This window comes from Rattus rattus, chromosome 1 (assembly GCF_011064425.1).
Source record: "Rattus rattus isolate New Zealand chromosome 1, Rrattus_CSIRO_v1, whole genome shotgun sequence".
Taxonomy (NCBI): domain Eukaryota; kingdom Metazoa; phylum Chordata; class Mammalia; order Rodentia; family Muridae; genus Rattus; species Rattus rattus.
In genome coordinates this window covers 230495599-230504829 of record NC_046154.1, presented here as the reverse complement: position 1 = coordinate 230504829, position 9231 = coordinate 230495599, and the positions used below count along the sequence as shown (strand labels likewise).

The 9231-nt window shown below is 39.9% G+C and overlaps 1 pseudogene; it reads right to left on the bottom strand.

Moving 5' to 3' along the window:
- Nucleotides 1-4268: 4268 nt before the first annotated feature.
- LOC116890093 lies at nt 4269-4893 on the bottom strand (annotated as a pseudogene).
- Between the last annotated feature and the right edge of the window lie 4338 nt (nt 4894-9231).

The following is a 9231-nucleotide window of genomic DNA, read 5'->3' as shown; positions in this document are numbered from 1 at the left end:
GCAACAGTAGGAGGAGAAGTCCTTTGTCTTGTGAAAGCTCTTTCTCCAGTGTAGAGGAATGCCAAGGTGTTGAGGTGGGAGTGGTTGAGTGAGAGGGAGAGCATCCTCATAGAAGCAGGGGGAGGGGGGATATGAAAGGGGGAGCCGGGGAAGGGACTAACATTTGAAATATAAATACATACACTATCCAATAAAAAAAAGATAATCTTAACCCTTTTCTTATCCCACCCCTGAGATTGACTATTGACACACACACATACACACACACACACACACACACATATATATATATATATATATATATATATATATATATATATATATATATATATGTTAGCTCAAAAGAAATCACCACTAATTCCTTTGTCAAGGCTTAGAAAGAGTCCCAGCTTCATATGTGCAGAACAACAGACAAATACTAAATCATTCCTGGGCTGTTGGGGACATTTCATCTGCCTTGAGCAACACAGGCAGCCCTGCTGCAATAAAAAGATTGCTTGTTAGTGACTTGTTAAGACAGCTTCCCGGCTCTTGAGTCCTCCATCTCAGCTCTCATGAGTAGATCTCTTAGAAGAAGCTGAGCCTTGCCTGGAGACCTGTGTCTCTGTTTGAGAACAGATGTTAGTTATACAAGGTCCCCAGGACTCCATTTTTCTGATAAATCACCTGGAGATTACACCGCAAGTTGTGAGACTGCATCTGTATTCAGAACAGTTCATTCAACATCTGCCAACTCCTGCTCTCTAAGGTTCAATCTGAACAAGGCAGACGTCCCAGACACCCGGCCATGGCCAAATTCTCCTGCACATGTGCATCTCTGTAGCATCAGATGGGACACAAGAGCATAATGGCAGTCCTGAGTTTGTTCTAGTTTCTTCCAGTGCCTCCCAAGAGAAGTGTGAATTTTCATGTACAGTTATTTTTAAGATGATGGTTTTAAAATGTGGTCTGAAGAATTATCATAATTTATACCTTTCTGGTTTTTATATGTTCTCTGCTTACTGTGAGTACTAGAATACCAACTGTTCACATAGACTCAATTGTCCCACCAGATAAAGTATACCCTGACCAAGTACAAACCACCATTGAACACTTATCATCGTTGTATCTTTTATTTGAAATCAATCACAAATAAGGATACATCTATAAAACTTATACCTGTAAGCTTGATGATCAAGAATCGCAGCTAACTAGAAAATTTTGTTCACTGTTTCCCATTAAAGAAGTCAGCCCAGGGTTCAAGTCCAGTGTCTTCATTTTAAAATAAAGTAAGATGCAAATTCAGGATAAAAATAAAAAAAAAACTTAAAGAAATGTTCAGCATTCTTATTCATCGGGGAAATGCAAATCAAAATATACCATGATATACCTGTCAAAATGGCTGAGATCAAAAACACAAGTGACAGCTCATGCTGGTTAGGGTGTAGAGGAAGAGGAATACTCCTCTATTGCTGATGGGAGTACAAACTGGCACAAGCCACTTTGGAAGTAAGTATGGCACTTTCTCGGGAAATTAGAAATCATTCTACCTCAAGACCCAATTATACTACTCCAGCACATATTCCCAAAGGATGGTCTATCCGATCATAAGGACACTTGCTCAACTGTGTTCATACCAGCTTTATTAATCATAGCCAGAAAGTGGAAACAACCTAAATGTCCCTCGACTGTAGAAGGCTTAAAGAAAATGTGGTACACTTATACTTTGGGATATTACCCAGCTGGTAAATGCAATAACATCATGATTTGAAGGCAAATAGATGGAACTAGAAAAATTATTCTGAGTGAGGTGACCCTTACCTAGAAAGACAAGCATGGTCTGTACTTACTTATACGAAATATTAGCTGGAAAGTAAAAGACAATTATGCTGCAGTGCACAGACCAGATAGGGTAAGTAACAACAAAGGAGAAGGCAAGGATCTTCCTGGAAAGGGCCAATAGATTTCAAGGGTTGACTAGGGGCAGGTGGGACTGGGAACAAGGGAGATCTGGATGGGGGAGGAAGAAAATACTAGTAAAAACTGCTAGAATTGGGGGGAGCATGGGGGAGGGCAAGGAGGATGATACCTAGTGCAGTGGAAACTCCGTGAAATCTACAAGAGTAACCCTAGCAAAGATTTTTAGTAATGGAGAACACAGAGCCTAAACAGGCCATCTTCTATACAAGAAACGCTTCCAAGTGGAGGGATTGGGACACCAACCCAGTCACATAACCTTAGACTTACAGTTTATTCTGCCTCCAGAATGTGCTGGGATTGGAGCCCGGCAGAACAGTATTCAAAGAGACCAGAGAGACTCTAGCCAGCAACGGATGAGAGCAGATGCAAAGTCCCATAGGCAAACATGAGGCAGAGCTTAGGAAGTCCTGTGGAGGAAGGGCAGGAAAGATTGGAGGAGCCAGAGGGGTCAGGGACACACTATGGGAAAATGACCCACAAAATCATCTGCCTGGATCTCCTGGGAAGTCACAGATCAGGGAACCTGTAGGAGTCTGACCTAGGTCCTATGCACATGTGTTAGTTATGGCTGAGTGCTTGATGTCCTTGTGGCAATCCTAGCAATGGGAGCAGGGGCTGCCCCTGATTCTTGCCTGCTTGGGGAATCCTCTTCCTAGTAGCTTTTTATCCCATGTTAGGTGATGTTCCTGGGAGGCCTGCTCTTCTCTGAGGCGAGGCAGACAGAGGATGGATACAGGGGAGAAAGAAGGTGGGAAGAAGGCTGGGATAGGAGAGGGAGAAGAAAATACAGTCGTGATATGAAAGATTATAAATCTTAAAAATTTATTAAAAGGAACTTTCTGGAGATATTAGATACTACAATTACATTATTATTTATGTTTCAAAGATTTTTCTGTATATAATTCATTTTCCAATGTTGCTTTGTTCCTCAAAATCGTTTTTTATATAACTTACTGACCAACCTTACATGATGTGTGAGAATGAGGTAAATATTTTTGTACATATTGGAGTGTAAGTATCTGATGTAAATTTCCTCAAGAAAATTAGTTTTCTTATCATAATTTATATTTTAGCAGTTACAAGTTAGCATGTAAAATATAATAAAATAATAAGATCTTGATATTGAAATGTTTATGCATGTGTAGATTATATTCCTTTTCAGTTATTCATTGCCATAAGTATAGAAGAGTTCTATGTGCCTCATAAATGCTTCTGCCACCAGGCATGGTCATTTTACTTACTCTGGTAAAAGAATATGAAAGAACACATCAGAAAATTTAAGAATTATCCAGGGATTGCGTTATTGCTCTTTAGCTCTCTCCTCCCAAATGGTGTTAGACTTTTTCTTTCCGTTCTAGACCTCAGAAGCTAGACTCAGTTCTAGACCTCAGAGGCTAGGCTCAGGAATCACAACTGTAGTCCATGCAGACGAGACAGCTGCAGAGGAGATACAGAAAGCCCAGCAGATGCCTCTGTAATGACTGAATCTCGGTTGTGTAAGCCACTGGTTCTTGTTATATAACAATGTCTAGAAGCTACTCTAGTCCGTGCGAGCTCCTGTGAGTCCTACTTAGTTGAATCTGTGAGCCACGTCTTAGTGGTGTCTTTGATGCCTCTGAATCCTTAAACCTGCTCCTTTCTCTGGGTTCCCATGTTCCGCCTAATGTTTGGTATTATAGGACCAGAGGTGCGGGGATTGTGAGAAACTTTGATTTGTTCTTTTCTTTCTTTTTTATTTGTTTTTGTTGTTGGGGGGGGGGTCTTGAAGACAGAGTTTCTCGGTAGCCTCGGCTCTCCTGGAACTCCTTCTGAGACCAAATTGACCTTAAACTCAGAGATCAACCTACCTAAGCCTCCCAAGTGCTGGGATTAAAGGTGAAGTGACAATCATGGATACTGCATGGAGCTGAGCTATGTTCTCTACATATACATTATGGTTATGTAACCTGGTATTTTGATGGGACTCCTAACAGCAGGAGCTGTGGAGTCTCTGACTCCTTTGGCTGCTCCTGGGACCCTTTCCCTCCTGGTGGCCTGCCTCATCCAGCCCGGATATGAGAGTGTGTGCCTAGTCTTATTGTAACTTGTCTGTTGGCAACTCTAGGAGGCCCGCCCTTTTCTGAAGGGAAAACACAGGAGTGGATTTGAGGGAAAGGGATGGGGGACGGACTGGGAGGAAAGAGGAAGGGAAAACTGAGGTGGGGGTATAATATATAAAAGAAGAATAAAAACAAACAATTAATGGATTTTAAAGCTTTATTTCTTTGCTTTGCTTTATGGAAAATGTATTGCGATAGTCCAACCACGCGTTACTTTTTCTTTACAACAGAAGCTTCCTTTGCTCCTTTTGCTAAGAAGCCAGAGCCTAGCATTGGCACGGGCTATGTGAAGACTGGCAAAAGTCTTCAAGTTCTTTCCTTCTGTGATGACTTTGGCTTTCTCCTTTCAGCAGGCATTCCGGAGGGCCATCACAGGTCCTGTTAGCTGGGTGCTCGATTTAAGTTCTTCAGCAGAACCATCTCCCTTCTTCGGCCCAGAAGACTTCCTGGAGAAAAGTATGAACTTGGAGCGGTACTCCTTTAGGAGTTGCACATTGGCCTATGTGATTCAGTGGATTTGTTTCACCTCCTTGGGTCCACAGAGATGCCGATGTTGCGAGACATTTTCTTGTGGATGCCAGCCATCCTGAGATCTTCCAGGCTGAAGCCCCTGCCAGCCCGGGCCTTGATGTGTTCTCTAACCATAGGGCACCTCACGATGAGTCTGATGGGACTGGAGGACCCGGGACGAGGGGCAATGCAGTGCGCTTTTGCCTACCAGGCCCTTACATCTGCTGATCTTGTGTGCTGGATGGTTGAACCAAGTATCCACTCGCTGCGGCCAATCCTTGTGGAAGTGGAGCTTCAGGATCATGACATTCCAGCTGGGTGCCATGGCTACCTCCTCTACGGGAGAATGGCCAAGCAGAAAAGCTATGAAAAGCTATTTTAAAAGTGGTTATTCGGGCTAAGATACTTCCATGACTAAATAGATAGTTAACTAGGTCACGTCGAGAATCTGAAAAGAAAAGTAACTTACCATTGGCTAGAAAATTCATGTCCCATACTATGCAGTCACTCAAAAAAATGTATCTATGGATCGATGGCTTTAAGGAAACAGATTGAGGATAACTTAACTTGACTTAACTGCTATCCATTGTACCTGACACACAATTATCACAAAAATTAAGTGTATTCCATTGTCTTGGTTAGGATTTCTATGGCTTCAATAAATACACAGTGACCAAAAACGAAAGTTGAAGAGGAAAGTGTTTATTTGGCTTACACTTCCAGATCATGGTTCGTCATTGAACAGGAGCTCAAACATGGCTGGAGCCTGGAGGCAGGAGCTGATGCAGAAGCCAGGGAGAGACATCGCTTACAGGCTGCCTCACATGGCTTGCACAGATTGCTTTCTTATAGAACCCAGGACTAACACCCCAGGATGGCACCACCCACTGTGAGCTGAGCCCTCTCCCACTTGATCACTCACTGAGAACATGGCTTTAAAGCTCCTCGAGGAATTTTCTTAACTGAAGCCCTCACTCTCTGATGACTCTAGGTCGTATCAAGCTAACACACAAAACCAGCCAGTACACTCATAATGGCCAAATGAATTTATTTCATTCACAGAGTCTCAAGGAAATCAGTAACAAATATTACATGCAGGTTATCACGGCATTTCCCAGCCCAATGCTGTGACTGATTGAACGCTTTGGTGACTATTTCTTCAGACAGAGTCAGTATCATTTAAGACATTCTGGAAAATGTTATTGAAGGTAAAAGACAAATTAAGACTCAAAAAAGACAAATTTGCACTCACTGCTGTTAATGAAATGGTCTCACACATAAATATACTTTCCTGCCATACTATAATGGCTTTAGAACATTTGACTCATCTTTAGCTGATAAAATCATATGTGCCATAGTGAACCAGAGGGGATTATTTTAGCTATTACTGCTTCTATCATGCTATCCTCTCTCTCTCCCTTCCTCCCTTCATCCCTCTCTTCTTTCCACCTTTCCCTCCTATTCTCTTCTCCCACTTCTTCTCTCTCCCCTCCCCTCCCCTCCTGTTCCTTCCCCTCCTGTCCTCTCTCTCCTCTCTTCTCCTCTCCTCTCCTTTTGTCTTTTCTCCTCTCCTCTCTTTTTCCTCAATCCCATAGGAATGCATTCTAGGTCCTAGCTGTTCTTTGGCTTAGTTACCCAGCAACACATGAAAGAGAATCAAATCCATTCCAGCCAACAGTAATAAGTGACACAAAAAGACTATGTATAATGGGTAAGGAAGAAAAATACTTTAAACCACTAGACATGAGAATTATTTTATATAGCTAATATAATAAGAAATTATTAACAATATATGAGAAGTGTTTCATCTAATAAGATGTACATAGAAAATCTATTTCAACTTTTTAAAAATAAAATGTAATATTATTAAGCAATGATCAAATCTGCTATATGTAGCAGACATTGCACTAGTAAATTTTGTAACATATAACACATTGTCTGTGGTATAATAATGCATAATGGTGTTATGTAATTTTGTAAGTTATTTTTGTAAGATACTATTCACACATTTTAATCATTTTTTACATTTTGAAAGCTGCTTCACTGGGGCAGAACTAAAAAGCCATTTACCAGTACAAGGGAGAACATGCAGCCTGTATCCAGCCAACGGAGCATGACTACACAGAGGTATGCATTTGGAAGGACAAACACATTGACATATAGAGGCTTCCCTTAGAAAAAGTGATCTATACCAAACTTGAGAATAGTTATTTCACTTATCCAAATGACAATTAATTAGATGGCCTTCAATCTTTAGAGAATACAAGGAAATAGGTATCAGTTTCCATCAAAAGATCCTACCTCATTACTGTACATTGGCATTAGTGTCATAACACCAGACTCCCTCATTGTCTTCCAAATAGTACTTAGCAAATTTGTTCATTAGTGTATTTGCTGAGTTAAACTACTTACAAGACACCGTGTGTGTGTGTGTGTGTGTGTGTGTGTGTGTGTGTGTGTGTGTGTGTGTGTGTGTTTGTATGTGTAATGGCCTGTGTACATACTAAGGATAATATTTTGTAACCTCCAAGTAAGCCAAGATTTCTTAGAACATGATACCATTCACCACCATGAGATGTCTGGGTCAAGAAGCTATTTCCTCACAACATTAGACAGTCTCCTATCTCTTGACTATTTCTGGAATCACTGCTTGGCCGTACATACCTCATCACTTCATATTTATCATGTTTCCTTTCACCTACTCTGTTCTAATTTAAACCCTCATCAGCTCTTCCAAGCACTAATGCAATACTCTTCCCATCACACTCCAGCTGTCAACTCAGCACTCACATTGACTGGGGAGGGTAAGGGAGCTAGTTGGGTAGACTGGGAAAACTCAGGAGCTATGCACAGTCTACAGGAAAATCTGTCTCTGTCTGAATATTTCTTGGTCTACCCCAATGGACAGGTGAAGGTGAGGACTGTCTATCATCCTCAAAATCATCAAAATGCTACCTTGCAGAAAGTATTCTCAGACTCTGCGGAGAAATTCATCATTTCGAAATCCCCTTTCACTCCTCTTGGAGTATCTTCTCTTTCCTTGTACTGTTTTAGTTGGTCACTTATCTCTACATGCACATTACTCTAAATTCCCCTGTTACCACAATACCAGTAATATCTTCCTTCTAATGAGTACTCCAAGATTGTTTACAAAGAAAGGAAAATAGTCCTATAAAGGGACAGAAGACACCACACCCTTGTGCATTTATTTCTAAGCAAGAATAATCCCTGACATTGTGTATCTGGTGAATGTATAGAAAATGTAAAGAAGAGGATGTGCTTGGGAAGGGTGAGTACCTCCAGGGGAGACAAGACTACTGTGATGTGCGTAATACAGTGCAGAGTGCCGAATGGCCTTGAAGGTTTACAACTGCAGAGAACCTGATGGAAGGTCCATCAAGGTCTAATTGTGGGTTAAGTTATTTGCATTGTTGTACAAACAAATTGCTGTTAACAATATTGGTTCTTGCAACCTACAGAACATCTTTTAAAAGGGAGTGGAAATGACAATGGATTTTTGTGGCTTGGTAACTCTTATGAAGAGAAGTCCCATGGTGTTGAAGTTGGTAAGTGGAATCCTATTGCTGATAGCATTTCCATAGGAGACAAGAACCCCTTACCATCTTTAAGCAAAATCAATTGGTATGAGATTAAAATTTTACCTATATGCCATTAATTTGATTTAAATATTATGATACTCTAGTAATTAGCAAAGAGTATAAAAGGCAGTAAGTATTTATTCCACAAATTTTTATTGAATTATATTAAAGTATAAGTGAATCATATCCCACAACAAAGAAAACAACATTCTTCTGCTCTGGTTATTCTCCAAATGTAATAATCTTGAACTGTCTCCTTATATCCCAACTAAAACTTTTTCATGCCAAAAATGTCTTATTTATTTTGGTTAGTCAAATTATGAGTCCTCTCAAGTATTAACTAAACAATGTAATAATTTTCTGACATTGTCGATATTCTCTTTCATTGATCTTTTAAAATGAGTCTTTAGTTTGGGGTTCCTAGTAAAGTAAGGAAATATACTTTTAACTCTGTCCTTTCTAATCAGTTGTTCGGGATACAGGTCTTTGATATCTGTAGTATGCTGAAATAGTAATTTTAAACCACCCTTAAATTAAATTGTGAAATCTACTGTCTGAAGCCAAAAACAAGTTAAAGTTCTTAAAATCCTAGAATACATTTTTTTATTTTTTATATTAGCATTCATGTCAATGGAGCAAAATCAGTGAACTCTGATACCCATGGCAAAGTCACTATATGTCTCTGTCTGAAAGAAAGTAATATTCCTTAAGAATAAATAGATCTTTCCATGACTCTCATTTGTAATTCATGTGCTGGACAAATAAAATTATAACAGAAGGGAATATTCTAAAGGTTATATGCATGGGGATAACAAAAGGAGATATTGAAAGGACCATAATTAATGTAACGGATGCCTGAGAAGCTCATGGCAGAGCTGCTTGTTTATTTCCTTCCCTGGAAATAGATATGAAAAGATACACTTCTAAAATGTGAATGACTCTCCCTTTCCATATTGTAAGAAAAAAATCTTTTTATTCTGGCATTCTTGCAAAATTTAGACATAGTAACTCATAGACTATTGTTCACTTTTAGATTCTCAAAGGTTAATTGTCACAAAAATATT